The 17052-nt window shown below is 48.0% G+C and overlaps 1 protein-coding gene and 1 non-coding gene across 7 annotated transcripts in view; both read right to left on the bottom strand.

Annotated features, from left to right (window-relative positions):
- The window catches only part of OSGEP (O-sialoglycoprotein endopeptidase), a 1118717-nt gene that overhangs the window by 892532 nt on the left and 209133 nt on the right, over positions 1 to 17052 (bottom strand). The window lies entirely within an intron of this gene.
- Positions 13557 to 13664, bottom strand: LOC147708366 (U6 spliceosomal RNA). Its single transcript, XR_015296927.1, has one exon. It is a non-coding gene; the product is annotated as a U6 spliceosomal RNA (small nuclear RNA).

The following is a 17052-nucleotide window of genomic DNA, read 5'->3' as shown; positions in this document are numbered from 1 at the left end:
AGTAAGTTGTGGCTTAAAGCCAAAACTTTTTTTTATTTTTTATGTTATATATTAGCAAGTAGAACAATCATTATCTGGCTGAATAATCACAACATCTTAAGCATTGAACTGTGTTAGAGTAACATGAAGTGACACGACAGTTATAATTCACCATGTAGTTCCCACAAGCAGATAGAGACCAAGGCAAATAGACAAATTTATTGGCTTTCCTACAAGTTGATTAAAGTTATCCGAGGCATACAAGTTTCCCCTTCTAGCACATATAGTATGTAATGGATAAATAATTTACAGCAAGTCTTCACACTCCCCCTATATTTCACTCATCTCCTTGCTACTAAATACATTTGATATGGACCTCAAAAGCCCCATGGACGACTCTGGGGAGGGAGTAGTTCAAGGTATATGTCGCAGGGGTGTGAAATTTTATAAAATATCTTCTTGTCCAAAGGTCAAGATGTTTCAGAAAGCTACTTGTCCTGTAAAAAATGTACTTGTCCAGTAAAAAAGTCTACTTATTTTTATTTAGTTTTTTTATTTTAAAAGTTTTGTATTGCGCTAGCTAGACCCGTAGGTATCAGAGCGCTTCACATACACATTGTGAAAAACAGAACGGGCCTTACATTACCCAGAAGGCTGACCGTAAGTAAGCAAACCACGGATCAAGAATACAGCATGAACAATAAATAACTGTGCAAAAAACAAGGTGATTAGCATAGTCCGTTCACCAACAATCCTTGAATGGGAGTAAACTCAGAATATTGAGGTCTATGTTAGTTGACGTTGTTCAAGGTCCCTTTTGAAACAGGAGAAGGAGGGGTTGCATCTGAGGACTTCAGGGAGAGCGTTCCATATCCTGAGAGCGTTGCCAGAAAACGATCGGAATTGGGTGGTTTTCTTTTTCATTTTTGGTGGAATGAGAAGGAGTGAGTTGTAGCTTCTCAAGGTTCTGGTTTGACCTGCTCTTACCAGTTTTTTGTTCAGGTAGTTGGGGGCCGGAGAGTGAAGGGTTTTGTGTGTGATGCAGGCCAGCTTGTAAATACATCTGCCTTCCATGGGAAGCCATTTGAGAGAGTTGAGAGCTGGAGTGATGTGTTCAAATCTTTTTACTCCAGATACAAGTCGAGCAACCATGTTCAGCACTGCCCTTAGGGGGGGCTAGGTGAGCTTTTGGAGTCCCTGTAAGGATGGCGTTCCCGTAGTCTATTTTAGAGAGAACCAGGGATTGAACTACTGTCTTGAGGTCCTCATGGGGCACAAAAGGTTTTAATTTCTTGAGGTGTTTTAGAGAGAAAAGAGCACTTTTTGCATAGTTTTTGATGTGGGCCTCCATTGATAGGTTCTTGTCAAGGGTGATGCCTAGAGACTTAACTGAGTCGGATAGAATGAGGGGGCAGTTTAGGGCAACCAGATTCTTGAGCCACTCTTGGATAGGACGATGGTTGCTTTTTGGAGAGAATAGGATCAGTTCCGTTTTATCTGGGTTGAGCTTTAAGTGGTTGACGTTGAACCAAGTTTGGACCTCCGTTAGAGTGGTATTGAGGTGTTGGATGTCATCGGGGGACTTGATTTCGAAATAGATTTGGGTGTCATCCGCATAAAGGTTGTAACTCACTCCAGCTTTTTTCAAGATGATTGTGAGGGGCCCCATGAAGAGATTGAAGAGGGACGGGGAGAAGATTGAGCCTTGTGGTACCCCAAGTGTGACCTTTGTTGGCTTCAAGAGACAGGAGTTGATTTTAATTTGTTGCGAGCTATGTTGGAGGAAAGAGGTGAACCATTTTAGTAGAGTGCCATTTATGTCGGAGCGCTTCGACAAGGTCTCCAGAAGAACTGTGTGATTAACCGTGTCGAATGCCGCAGATAGGTCAACAAGGATGAGTAGGTAGGCATCACCATCATCTAAGGCTTTGCGGATGTCGTCAGAGACGTTGAGTATGGCTGTTTCAGTGCTACAGCCTTTCCTGAACCCCGATTGAAAGGTGTCGAGGAGGTTGAACTCATCAACGTGTTTATTGAGTTGGTGGAGAACACATGGCTCCAATGTTTTTGCCAGGAATGGGAGGTTTGAGATAGGTCTGAGGTTGTTAAGATGCTTAGGGTCGGCCCCTGGTTTCTGGAAAATGGGCGTGATTTGTCCTAGTTGAAGGGAGTCTGGGACACAGCCTGAGGTGAGAGGCGTTGAAGGGAGTCTGGGACACAGCCTGAGGTGAGAGAGGCGTTGATGATTTTTGTCAGAAAGGGAAAATGGTGTGGTTGAGTTATTTTATGATTGTGGAAGGGAGGGGGGTCCATGGTGTGGGAGGAAGGTTTTAGGTGAGAAATTATCTTGAAGACCTCGTTTTCCGCCATTAGCTCAAAGTCGGACCAGTGCACATTGTTTTTTAGCTAGAGGCCGGTCCGATAGTCCTTATACAGAACTCTTTCTGCTTGGTCAAGGGAAGTAGAAGGGGGGCAGGTTATGAGGGAAGGAGTGTTTGCGGTTTGTATGAAGGATTGATCAATTTTAGAGATTTTATTAGTGAAGAAGGTGGCAATTACTTCACATCGCTCATTTGTGGCTTCGATATCTTGAGAGGGGGTGCCGTTAGTTTGGCTTTTGACAATGCTTAAGAGTTATTTAGGTCTGTTTTTCGCCAGATCTAGTTGGCTGCAGGAAAAGGACGCCTTTTCACTGAAAATTAGTTTTTTGTAAGCCTGCCTAGCAGATCTAAGTTGTGTTAGGTGTAAGGTCAAGGGGTTAAGCCTCCAAGCCCTTTCCATTTGTCTGAGTTGACGCCGTTCATCGTTTAGCTCCACGTTAAACCAGGGTTTCGATTTGTTTTGCCTCTGTTTGAGTTTGAGTGGAGCTACTTGTCTAAAACTTCTGTCATTTTAGAGTTAAAGTGTGTAGTGAGGTCATCAGCTGTCCATGATGAGGGATGGAGTTGAAGATGGGGATGGATCATGGAATCAAGTTCGGATAAAGGGACTTTTTTGATGTTTCTGGTCAAGAGTTTAGGTTTGGCGTCACAAATAGGTTGGTGGCTGACAGGTGTGTAAATCCTGAATAGAATGAGGTGGTGGTCAGACCGGTCAATGGGAGAAATCACTCTCAGAGAGACCAGTTCGTTGTTGGTAATGATCGCATCTAGTGTTGCACCTTTGATGTGAGTTGGCTTATTGAAGAGTTGTTTGAGGTTACGTATTTCCAGAAGGTTGGATAGGTTCAGGGCAGTGGAATCTTTTGGGTCGTTCCAGTGGATATTGAGGTCACCCAGGAACACGTCTTTGGTATCTGTCAAGGTGAACTGTGTTATTAGGTCTGGTAGTTCTTGGGGAAAAAGAGTACGTTCTCCAGGAGGATGGTAGATGGTGTGGAATCTGATGGATGAGGTGCCCTTAGTGGTGAGTTCGACACCCAGGTATTCAAACGATAGGTATTCTGCAGGTTTGAGATTGGTAATCTGTATTCCAGCTTTGTGGATGATGGCTAGTCTGTCCCCCCCCCCGTTTTGATCGGCCTGTCTTGTCTGATTATGTTGTACCCTGGGGGGGGGGAGAATGTCAAGGATGAGGGTAGAGTAGACATTGAGCAAGGATTCAGTGAGTAAAGCGATGTCAATTTCTTCAGCGAGAAGAGCTTCAGCAATGTTAGAAGCGTATTGTACTGCTGATCTGCAGTTTAGGAGCATACAAGAGAGAGGGCGGGGGCGCCTCGATGATGGGGGAGTTAGGTGGATAGAGGTGTATTGAGCAGGGGGTCTAGGCGAGTGGACAGTATTAGGGATTCTGTTTGTGCCAGTAATAACAGGGATGTGGAAAGGGGAAGGCTTCTGTTTGGAAGCGCGGTAAGAGTCACTGATCTCATCTGGTTTCGGTCCCGAAAAGGGCTGGCTATCCCAGTTGGGACTAAGTGTCTGAATTGCTGCTGGACTGGGAGGTCGAGGGGTGCTCTGGGGGGGGGGGGGGGGGGGGGGTCATGAGAGGTGTATTGAGTGGGCCATGGAAGGTGTATTGAGTGGGGCAGGGGCAGAAGTACCCGGGGGGGGGGGGCACGGTGGCTTGGCTCTGTTGAGGAGGTTTTGTTGTAAGTGAAGGAAATCAGCAGTAAGGGAGTTCATTTTCATCTTCATTCTGTTCAGTTGCTGTGTTATTGAACGGAAAAAGTTAGGGGTTTTAGGCTGGGGTCGAGATTGACTTGGGTCTAAGGAGGGAGATTTAACAGGCGACAGGGATAGGATGGAGTCCCTGGGATTAGGAGAGGGGAGAGGTTAAACACAGGGAGCCGGATAAGTCATGTTCCCATTCGAGGAGTTCGGAGGAGAAGAGGTGGGACTAGAGTCCAGGTGAGGAGGGAGAGAAATTCTAGGCAGGGCGTAAGAGTTCTGGGTCATGTCAGAGAGATTAGCGGTGGAGGTAGGTTGTGCATGAGGGAGTGCAGCAGTGGAATGGGAGTGTGCAGAGGAGGGAGGGGGGAGAGAGACCATAAGATTGGAACTGGCATTAGACCCGGGGGGAGTCAGGGTCAGGGGAACAGGGATTGTGTAGGGGGTCGGTGAAGATTGCGAGGGAGGGTTCAGATTATCAGGGGTGGGGAGGGGAGTGTCTTAGGGGATTTCAGTCTAAGGTTAGAGACCAAACTGTCAAGATCGGCCTTGTGGGGATTGTTAGTTGTGAGTTTTGTCGTTACTGGTGTGCTCAGTTGATGTGATAGTGGTGGGTGATTGGTGACGGAGAGTAATGATAGGGGTAGTGTGATTTTAGTGAGTGATGGTGGATGTCCATGAGTTGAAGAGAGGGTCTTCAGGGCAGGGAGACTGGATCAGTTCCACGTTATTAGTGAGGGTGTTGAGGGATGGGGGAGATAGGGTTTGATGGCTCAGTTGAGTTAAAGAGGAGAGCAGTGTGGGGAAGTTGCGGTCAAAAGTGGTGAGGTGCGAGTTAGTTGCTTGAATGAGAATGGTTCCAGTTCTGTAGATGGAAATGATGAGTTCCCCTTTGAAGGTCGGAGATATGGTAGTGGAGATTTTTTCACCATAGGGAATGATTACTGACTTGGCGACTAAGGTGAAGAGAGAATGTGTTTTTCCATTTACCCGGGCGATTGGTGTAAAAAAAAAAATGAAGTTAGTTTTCGTGCTGCCGTTGGACTCTGAGTGGTAGTTATCTACAATGAGTGTTTCCAGGTGTTGTTTTAGAGTACTGTGTTTGAAGTTCATTTTAGCATTACTGGTCATTTTGTTAGGGTAGTTAATGGACCAGGAGTTGGGTCCGTAACGCACAAGCGTAGAGTTTCGGGTGGAGTTAGGCGGGCATATGATTGAAAGGTAGAAAAGTCGAGATGTAGTAGGTAAAAACCTAATGAACATAAAATCACATCTATAAGCATAAATCAAGGTGCATAAAACATACTACAAACATTACATTTCCTAGCACCTATAAAAAGCACTCTAGGGCCTTGCACCCTACCAATGTAATAGACCCCTGGACCAACTGGCCATCTCTAAGGGGCTCAAATGCCTAAGTCAGGGCGTGCTGCCAATGCAGCGACAGTCACGAGTGCGCACTTGGCACAAGCCTAAACGTGGCAGCTGCCCACTACTTACTGGGCAGCTGGGCATCTTTAATGAAGGGCCTATACGTTACAGCTGGCACTAAGTGCTGCGCAGTTGTGCAGGCCAAGGTAAAGGCGAAGGAGTGCGTCTAACTCCCAGATTAAGCCCATGTCCCCTAAAAGTGAAGAACCTAAACGGTGCAGCTGCCCACTACTTGCTGGGCAGCTGTGAAGTAGGGAAAAAATTGCGGTATGGGCTCTCAGAGGCCCTTTAAACAAATTGCGCCCAAGATTGGAGCCATCTGGCTCTAAAATTAAACAGGGTGGAGCCTGTAGGAAGGTGGATATCTGACTATGGTTACCCCCAAACTTTTTGCCTGGTGTTTAGCTGGTTTTTGACTTAGTTGGCCTGGGATCCTGCTATTCAGGGCCCCAGGCTAATTGCTCTCTCCTTAAAATGGACTCCATGTACCTTAGGTACATACACAATTGGAACTGGTTCACCTTATAGGCCCCTGTAACAGGGTACCCTAGGTACCCAGGGCATAGGTGTAACCAAGGCCTACCAGGAGCTGCAGCATGTATTATGCCACCCCTGGCCTGGCCTCCATATTTGACACAACTGGCTGATCAATCAGCTGGGGTAGGTTGGTGTAATCACCTCTTACTTAGATATAGTATATCTATATCTATACTACTATTATAAAGAGAGAACACAAACCTTTGAGCCATGTAAACTACAAAAGTAATGCACCAATCACTACACCCAATACACCATTTGAAAGGGGAGATGTGGCAGAAGGACATAGGCTATAGATATGTACACCATATACATTAAAAAAGCAAAAACGCCAAAAGTGGTAAAGTAGTCCCTTGGGGGCGTGGTCGTGGGTGTCTCAAACAACAAATGTGGGCATTTACAGGGCAGTGCCAAGTGCAAATAACAAACATAGGCCAAGCGACTTCACAACACACTTACATATGCACACAGAGCGGAAATGCGCTTTCACTGAATTTAGAACGCACAATATGCAGACAGAGCGGAAATGCGCTTTCAATGAATTTCTAACAAACATTTGCAAATCCCAACACATACAGCGGAAATGCGCTTTCAATGAATTTAAATTCACACATACAGCGCGGTAACACCAATATACAAAAACAGCAGAGGTGCGCCCTATAAGAAATACACACATTTGTTGCAGTTACCCAGACAACATTGACGCCTTCGCATTAAAAACCGGGCGGGCCTTCCATCGACGAGGAGTGTCAAATGACGCCACACAGGGGGCAGGATTAATCGCATACTACACCAATCACAACGCAATAAAGAAACACACACGACTTCGGCTTACCAAAAAAAAAGTCTTTAACCATTGGCCAACGACGTCACAGGGGGGTAAACACAAACAAAAAAAGCCGACATTTCTTAACGGAGAAACGCAACCGACTGCGCATTCACTACACTTTCCTCACATCTTGCGGACAAGATAAAATGCTTACAATAAGACATACGAATAACGAAAATAACACAACTGCCCATAATCACTCGAGCACTGCCAGGGCTTCACCACACAGTTGACAAAACAAAAGGGAAACTTCTTTGAAGGGATACAAAAACGAACACACGGAAAGAGCCTTCGAAAGAAAAAAAAACATTAAACAGGTGACACAACACTTTCTTGCGGACAACATAAAACGCGGAAAACAATACATACAAATTAAAAAAATAACACAAGTGGGCCAAATCAGTTGAACAGGGCCAGGACTTGCACAGACAACTCTTCTGCGGGGCGGGCGGGGGCCCTGAAGCAGCCTTTTGCTCCCGGACAACGTCGGGACGGGCTGCAAGTCTAACATACATGGACACATGGTAACCTATAAGTCACTCCTATGGCAGGCCTTAACAATCCTGGAGGCAGAGTGCTTTGTTTTATGTGAGATGGTGCTCTAGCATGAGCTGACCCTGTCTGCAGCTGTCGGGACCAACTCCCTTAGCTGTTCCGGGATATTGCGATACCATATACTCTTAAGTGCATTATGAACCTCGCGGTTCAATGCTAACTTTGGTTTGGCTTTATCGAAACATGTTGAGTAAGGTGTCATACGAATTGGAATACTACCCCCTCGCCAATTCTGGCGACGGGGGTAGCATTCCACCCTTCTAGAGGGACACGACATGTACATAACCTGAAACCCGGGCAAAGTTAAACACGAGCCTCAGCATCACAAAATGGATGCTGCCACCACAGACACAAGTCTGACCTCCTGCTGCTGGGAAACCTTCCAGCGAGGGAGGCTTGGACAAAGGGTTTCCTGCCTTGGGAGGTGCTAGCACCACCCCAGACAGGTTTTTATGTATTAGGTAGGACAGGGCTGAATAGAATGAGACATGCCTGGGGCACACAAGGTGTTCCTGTGCATAAGCCAGTCCAAACCGGTGCTGGGGCTTTCCAGCCCCAGTCCTAGCGCGGAACTGGACAAAGGAAAGGGGGTGTAACCACCCCCCTTCCTGGTCACACCCAGAGGAGGGACCTAGCAGGTGATCCGGCCCCTAGATTTGGAATAAGAGTAGGAGCTGTGTCCCAAGACTTCAGATCATCCTGAACTCGACTTGAAACTAAGAAGAAAACTGGACTTCGACATTCTGCTGCACATAAGACTGAAGAGCATCTCCCTTGTGGCCAAGGAGTGACCACCCTGTGAATACAGGCACCATCCAGCAACTCGACGTCTGCTTTGCCGCCGCCTCCCGCCGGAGCCCGAGCCCAGAGCCCGACAAGACCTGGATTCCCAGACATCTCCAAGCCCGATCCACAGTCCCTGAAAAGAAGAGACCCGTGGAGGCATCGAGAGACGTGGGACCAGCCATCTTGAAAGACCCCCGAGAGGCTGACTACGCAGCACCCGAGGCATCCTCAACGCTGTGCTTTGGGGGTTGAGAAGCCCCACCACTGAGCAGCATTTGCACCGAAGATCAGCCCCCCAGCATCTCCACGATCTGCGTGGGGCCCTTTTGCATTTTGCCACTCGACGCATCATCCCGGTTGCTGGCCCGTTGGCTAGTGGCTATCTTGGCGACGAAATCCAAAATCAACACCGCTGATCTGGTTGCTCCAGACTGGCCCTCGCTCCTGTAAAAAGGAGCAGCCCCTCTGACCTTGCTGGTCCGAGTGAGAAGCTTGCATCGTTTCCTGCGTGGCTTGCATTAGCCAAGGCCTGCTTGCTACAATCAAGAAGTCGACACCGCAATCAGCTAGAGCCTTCGTGGGACAGCTCGTGATCGACTCCTGGACGTCCTCAACCTCTTCGTGTCCACGTGGCTGCAGAGACAATCTTCACTTCTTCACCTGTTTGCACCCGACATCGCCTGGTTCCCTCCTGGTTCCACGGTAGTCACTGGCTAGTGGCTTTGAACATTGCCCCCTCTGCTTTCAGGTCTTCATCTCCTCAAATCCACCCTTGGATCCACCGGAACTCTCCTCGACGACCCGCCTGCAGCATCTTTATCTACAGGCTCCATAGACCAGCGCGACGAAACCCGACACACTTTGAGACATATGCACCCGCTTCCTGTGGGTGAGGTAACCCTGGCACTCCAGTGCTCCTGTGTAGTAATACACCTCTTGTGTCTATGTTCCAAGTTGCTAGGTTCTAGGTCATCCGGAAGGTTCCCTTTGCAGTAACTTTGTACTTTTTTGACTTTGCATTGGTGCATGCGTGTACTTTAAGCGCTGCACCCGAGTCCTGCGGGCCTTTCCCGCCTTCATCACTGCTAGTCCGAATAGCCCCAGCGATTCCCAAGGCCCTAGGCCTTTTTCCTTTTCGATTAGTGATACTTATACCACTATTTTAGTATATGGTTTGATTAGCCACCAGGGCCTATCCATATTGTGCAACTTTTGTATATTTAAACAGTGTTTTGTTTTAACGCATTTGCTTCTGTGCTCATATAGAGTATAGGGGATACTTGTAGTAAATAAATATATATATATTTTCCATATATATCTGTGTGGTGTCCTTTCATTTGGTATTCAAGGGGAGTGTATATGGTAAAACAGCTTGCTTCACATGCCTTTACAGAGTTTTGCCTAAGACTGCTTTGTCCACGCTACCTCTAGGATAGCTGGTCTATAAGGTTGACTTACAACCAATCATCATAAGGGTTGCTTGGCATGGTACAAGGTGATCACTAGAACTAGTGAAAATCATATACTAGGCCAACTTCTCACAGAGCCAGCCTTACGCCTTCATTACTTGTTGCTTTCAGATATTTGCTGGTGGCTTAAGTCTGTCCGGTTATTAGAAAAACACTGTTCTAAGATGGCCGCCGCTTTTTTATATTAGTTCAGGCCTCTTTTTCAGTCCTCTTCTCACTTTTCTTCCTACTTTCACTCTTTCTCCTTTACGTTACCCTATCACTTTTGTTTGTAATTCTTTATTTCTTTACAACTTCACTGCTTCCTGCTTTCCTGTTTTCAGATATTAGCTGGTGGTTTAAATCTGTCCTTTTATTTGAAAAACACCATTCTAAGTTGGCCGCCGCTTATTTATATACTAGATCAGGCTGCTTGTTCAGTCGTCTTTTTATGCTTATTACAGGGGAAGCTGGGAGTCCTCGAGACGAGAAAGAGCCCAAAAAAATGGAGGGTTGGATCCTGGGGCACCGAGGTACGCTGTGTCTATTGTCATTAGAGAGCATTCTGCCGGACAGTGGATGTAGGCAGCCGAGCTGTGTCATGAGCTGTTTTACCACGCAATAAAAACAATTGATTCTAAAAAGAGGAGATTATGGTGTGTGATTTACAGTAGTACTCTGCTGCTAAGTAAAGGGAAAAGTCCTTAATGGTTTTATTCAAGGGAGTAGCAAGAAAATTTAAATATCCCCCACTTTGACCAATGTTCTGACAGCACCAAGCAAGTGATGTAAGTGAACTCCAACTTCCCTAAAACTCCTTTGTCACTTCCATCCAAGCATCTAGCCATTGTTCTTTCATGCTACATCTGCTCATGTCCACCATTTCACCTTTACATTCTGTCATCCATTCATTCTTTCCCATTCGCCATTCCATACATCTACTCATCTGTTCACCAATCGACTATCTATGCACGCATCCATCCACCCATGCATGCATCATTTGACTTACCCATCAATCAATAAAGCCTTTCAGCCATCAATTGTTCCTTTTGCCATACATTTAGTCATCCATCCTCTCAGATTTTCATTTACTTTGCCATACATCCATCCTCTCAAATTTTATATTACTATGAAATCCTTCTATCCATTCAGACTTTTATTTACTCGGCCATCATTTTACCCACCAATCTATCTCAAATTCCCTTTTACTTTGTCAACCTTTCATACACCCAGCTACACATTCTTTCACTCACATACACAGAGCCACCCATTCTCTCGCCCACCCATCTTTTCACCCATTTATCCACCCATCCCGTCACCCATTTATCCATCCATCCATCCTTTCACCCAACCAACCATCCATCCTTTTACCAACTCGTCCATCCATCCTTTCATCCACCCATAGATTCACCCACTCATCTATCCTTTGCCCCTCTTCCATCCTTCTCTCGCTTTTCTAGCAACCCATCGTCTTTTTTTTTTTTAGTTAATCATTATCTCTTATCTGTTAAGTTGCAGATGAGAGGCTCAAAAAAACCTCAACCCGCTGTAACTGTTATAAGGAGGGGTTCACTATACCCCAGGTTTTATTGGTGGGGGTCCCTTAATCAGTAGATTTAGCTTTAGAACCTCACAAGCTTTCAATTCACTTAAACATTAAAAAGTGTTGTCAAAATCCAATCAAAATGTCTTATTACTTACCGGTAATCTTCATTACCCCAATTAAGGTCCTCCCCGTCCTAGTCCTTACTACGTGAGACAGTCCTGCCTCCACCCAGCCAATCCAAACACCAGAAATCCAAAGTTTGAAGGTTACATAAGCCCCTCCCACCCACCGCCATGCCTGTTATCAACAAGACTCGGACACAAACACAGCGGGAGGGAGGACTGGGACAGAGAGGACCCTAATAGGGGTAATGAAGATTACCGGTAAGAAATAAAACATTACCCCCTCAGGGTTCCTCCCCGTCCCAGTCCTTACTACGTGAGGAACTCACAAAGCAGAGAACGAAGAAGAAAAAATGCAGGACACCAGGGATCCATGCAAATGTACAAAACTATGAACAATAAAGTATCAACGAAAAGCAGCGTCCAAGACGCCAACAGAAATCATCAGAAGAGGGAAGTAAAACACCAAGCCGAAAATGTCGCACAAAAGTGTGACGGGACTGCCAAATGGCCGTCCCACAAAACTCCTGGATAGAGACCCCGCCGCCACAGCTCAGGAAGCAGACACAGAAGCCACAGGAGACAAACAGGGCAGGAGAAACCCAAAACTGCAGCAAACGTTGGAGGCTAATCAGAAGAGCCCAGCGAACACCCAAAGAAGGGTAACAGGAGAAACCCCCTCAGCAGGCAAATCAGGAAGCAACACCTCCAGCCGCAAAAGGAAACTCGAAGAAACAGGCAGAAAAGCCAGATCAAGCCGCCAACAACCCAAACCAGTAGAAACTGCAAAGAAGGAAACAAAACGAGCAAGGGACCCAACCGACGAGCGGAAGTGAAGGCTAGCAAAAAAAACACCTCAACGAACAACCACAACAAGTCCGCCACCAAAAAAGGCACGAAAGGGGCAACCACAAACCCCACAAAACAGCAGGCAAAGCCCCAAGAAGAATCGAGCACAGGAGAGCCCGGACAACATGCTCCGAAGAAGCAAACTCACCAATGGGCCACAACCACCAAGGAAGCCCCAAGACCATGACAAGCACAAACCGCCGTCAACGAGCAGACAAAGTGGAAGGGGAAAAAGCCCAACAACAAACCCCGAACTGGAGAAGCCAGCACAGAAACAGGAATCCCTGCATGGATTCCAACCAAGAGAAGAGCACCAGGAAACGAAAGAGCCCCACCGTGCATCACAGCTCCAAAGAGCGGAAGGCCAAAGCGACCGCCACAGGCCACCACAGAAGAACAGCCCAAAGACGACAAAGACAGCCGCTCAAGAGCCAGGCCATCAGAAGCAAGCGACAAAGATAGGGCAAATACAGCTGCGGACCCAGAAGCAGAGCTGGAGGCATACAGAAGACCCAAAGGCCAAGGAAACGAGAGAGCAATCCCAGAGGACAGACCACCCTGGTACAAAAACCGGGGGAGAAGATTAACAGGAGGGGAAGCAAACAAGTCCGAACAAAGAGTCCCAAACCAAAGACAAAAGGACCTGGACGAAAGGAACAGACCGAGGGAACGCTACATGATTCAGAATGCCATCCCAGCACAGGGGCCATTCCAAGCACCTGCGCATTGTCCCAACATCAGAATATGTTCCGCCGAAACGAGCATCAGACAGCACAAAACAGAGGACGGTAGGAAGCGGCCCAAGCCACCTAAAGAATGCACAATTAGAGTACATTATCTTTAAAGAAACCAACCGCCATAACAGGGACCTGAACCAAGACCCTCTGAAAGCAAACAGAGAAGATGCCGCCCAGACACAACACGGAAGCCAGCAGGAACAGAGACACATACCGGGACCCCCCCAAGAAGGCCCAAAAAAAACGAACCACCGGAAAGCCGGCACGAACAACAGACTAGCCGGTCACCAAAGACCCCAACGGGAGCCCCAACCCAAAGGACAGGCGTCCGAGGACAACAAGAGGAGAGAGGGAAGCAGAAACGCACCCCCCACACCAGGGAGGGAGAGCAAAGCCACCAGACCAAAGAAGGAACCAGAACAGGGGTGAGAGGAACCAGAGCCCTGTAACCAGCATGGAAAAGGACCTAACGAGTCGACGAAACACCAAGGACACGAGGTGCAGGAGAGCCCAAGGAACCACAGCCGTGGAGGCATCCACCACCCTCCAGACCCACAACCAACCCCGAGCCGGGGCAGAAGGGCAACCCAGCAGGACTCCCAGAAGAGCCAACAGGGCAGAGAACAGATCCGGACATATGGAACTCCTCACGAAATTGCGTGTCATCCTTGCGCAGGGGCCATGCCAACCCTCCCAGTATCGTGCAATTTATTTGCAAATGAGCCACCGAAGCGAGCACTGAGAAAACAGCTCCCTGCAAAGCGTCAAACCGGGCCCGAGAAACTGAAGCCCCCGAACAGGAACCAGACAAGGAACGGCCAGACCCAATACGACCCCAGAAACCGGAACCAGGACAGCAAACCCCCACAGCAGGAGCCAGCGCCGTGGAAAAATAAAACCTGAGGAGCAGGAGAGAGGCCGAAAGGCAACACCTGAAAACAGGAAATGGAACGCAACCACCGCAAACCGCAGGAAACCTCTGATCAGCCGGAGGGATGAGAACGTGAAAAATAGGCAACTCCCATAACTAGGGAAGCCAAAAATCACCCACCAGGAAGAGGGGAATGCCGGCCCGCAAGGGGAACAACCGAAAGGGACACAGCGGCACCAACCCGACTAAAGCCCCAGGAGACAGAACCATACGGAAAGAACCAACGGTAGCCAGGACCAGGAACAGAGAAGAAGAGGACCCCTGGCCCCACTCCGTCACCGAAACCAGCACAACAGAGCGCAGTGACAAAAGTAGGCCGATGCCAAAGAAGATAGCCACCATTCGGAAATCAGACCGGACCAACGAACCAGGAAAAACTGAGCTGAGCCCCCAAATCGCAACAATGTCAACAAAAGAGACTGGGGACCCACAAGCCGGCCAACACCAGGAGCGGAACACATAACCTGAAGAGAAAGAAACGCAAACACCAGGCCACGGAGACAACTCCTGGGCACAACATTTGCGACCGACAGCCAGGGGCAGCAGCAGGTCCCGCAGAGACCAGGAACCAAACGGAATCCAAAAAAGGCAGGCAGTTGCCAATGAACCAGGGCAGAGACAAAGCACCAAAGCGCGGGTCAGAGAGAATCTCACCAGCTCCCCCCACTCCGGTAGCCTAGGATAATGCCCAAACATCCGGACCAAGACAGGAAAGAAGTACCCCCAAGAAAAGAACCTGAGAAGCACAGGCCGAAAAAGAACAAGCACGCACCCCAAAAGGAGAAGCAACATACGAACTCTTGAGAGTGGAATTCACCAACCAACCAACCTGGACCTCCAGGGAAGTCGCCTCCAAAGACAGAGTAAGAAGGAGCAAAAAGAAGAAATGGAGGATACTGGGTGACACAGACCGCCAGGCGAAACCGTGTCCCCAGAAAGCGAGGAATACCCCGCATGGCAATGCCAGGCCACACCGCAGCCAGTACAGACAACAGGACAGCATGAAATTGCAGGTCAGAAACAGGAATAAACCCTGCAGTAGATAATTAATCAGGGAGAAGACCAAGCTCTACCAGACCATGGACCACCAAACCCTGAACGCATACCCCAACAGGGAAAAATGTACCAGACCCCAGCAACAGTAGACTATGGCATAGGGCAGTGCAGACAGCGCAAATCCATCCAAAAACTGTAAAAGAACACCCCCCCTTGCATCTCCAGGACATCATGCTGCGTGGACAAAGAGAATGCATTCTTTCAAAGCATAGCATGAAAATCCAACATCTCAAGTCAATTTGACAGCATTGGCAGGACTTGAACCCTTGTCTCGTGAGAGCCTGTGACACCAGAGGCATAAGACATACCATCAAGCTATAGCTCCTCGGATGCACCGGAGAGGAAGTCCCCTCACACATGGCGAGCAAAGGAGTAAACCCCACAGGAAACTCCCAACACACCAATAAAGGAAGTGCCTAGCAACCTCCGTGAAACACTTCCCCCAAACATCAATCTCGCGTCTGAGACCAGAAAAATAAACAAAAAGGGAAGCCCTGCAGTCCCCACCCACAGCCACATATTAGGAACATGGATGCAGGGGCTGGACGCTGCACTAAAGCACCAGCGCCGGAACGACCTGGGGCCAAAACACCAGGAGGGCTCCCCGCCCCAGCCCAGCACATGAACAGGGAGCATCCTGACCCCAGAACAGAATCGTGGCCAACCGGAGGACCGGAGCGGTCGCACCGGGAGAAATTTGAAAAACAAACTTCCGAAACATTTCAAAATGCAAAAGAAAGACTCGCTGCCCCGCTAAACCATCCAGAAGCAAACCGGAACAGAGGCAGGAACCGGGAGCACCAGAGTTCCGACCGCTGTCGGAGCAAAAAAAAAAAAAAAACAGGCATGGCAGTGGGTGGGAAGGGCTTATGTAACCTTCGAACTTTGGATTTCTGGCGTTTTGATTGGCTGGGTGGAGGCAGGACTGCCTCCCGCAGTAAGGACTGGGACGGGGAGGACCCATGAGGGGGTAATGCGCCCATGCTCACAGACACATGCATAAATAAATAGGTTTAAAGTGTTTTTTTATTTATCAGATCTCAGTCCACTTGGTAAGGGAGGAAGCAACAGCATGGTAAAAATATAAATGCTTAAGTTGCATTTGTAAAGATTAATTTTCCATAAACTTCACGATATAATATTGTACCAGGCCCCAGATCAAAAAATGGATTTTGACAACACTTTTTTGATGTGGGGGTGGGCACAATATTTTGTCGACAGTCATAAAGTTTACGGGAAATTCAACTTTACAAATGCAACTTTATCATTTATATTTTACTATGCTTTTGCTGCCTCTTACCTAATGGGCTGAGATCTCATAATAGCTCCGATGATCACAGTAATAGCCACAGTGGAGGTGGGAGAAGCCGCGATTTCGTATGGTGATAAGCCGCCTGCTTTTCACCAAAGGCATAAGGGAATTGACCTCTGAAGGAAGGGGCCACCATTGCAGGGTTTGGGGAGTGCAGAGACTCGGACACAGAATTATTGTGAAAGGCAGTACTTGCGCTTTCTGCTTACAAGGAACGGTGATGGGCCTAAATGCTTTCAGAGTGCAGTTGCGAGTGGCAGCCTGCAGTCTGAATGCAACCGTGTAAGCAGAGAGTTTTTTCTTTTCCAAAAGCGTAAGCCAGCCCAGCCCTGCAACCTTCAAAGAGATTTATTTATTTTATTTATTTATTTATTTTTACACTTATAGAGCGCACTGCTACCAGTCGGCGTCCTGGCGCTGAAGTGATAATTCCAGAGAAGCGAGAATCTAGGTACTTATTGGGAGAAGAGCCATGTCTTCAAATCCTTCCTGAATGCCAGGAGATTTGTATTGAGTTTGAGGGAGAGAGGGAGGGAGTTCCACGCCATCGCAGCTCCCCTGACAAAACTCCTTCCACCCCAGCGTGCCCTCTTGATCCGGGTGGTTTTGACCAGCCCCAGACTGGCCGACCTCAGTTGTCTACCTGGTCTATACCACTGAAAAAGATCTTGAAGGAACACTGGGCCAAGGCCATGCAGTGCCTTAAAGACAATGCAGAGGGCCTTGAACCTAATTCGCTTCCGTACCGGAAGCCAGTGCAGCTTATCCAACTCCTTGGAGACTGAGGAAAACTTGGGCAAACCCCCAATCAGGCGGGCGGCCGCATTT

This window comes from Lissotriton vulgaris, chromosome 6 (genome assembly GCF_964263255.1).
Source record: "Lissotriton vulgaris chromosome 6, aLisVul1.2, whole genome shotgun sequence".
Classification (NCBI taxonomy): domain Eukaryota; kingdom Metazoa; phylum Chordata; class Amphibia; order Caudata; family Salamandridae; genus Lissotriton; species Lissotriton vulgaris.
Note: the sequence above shows the minus strand (reverse complement) of the source record. Positions and strands in the feature narration are given on the sequence as shown.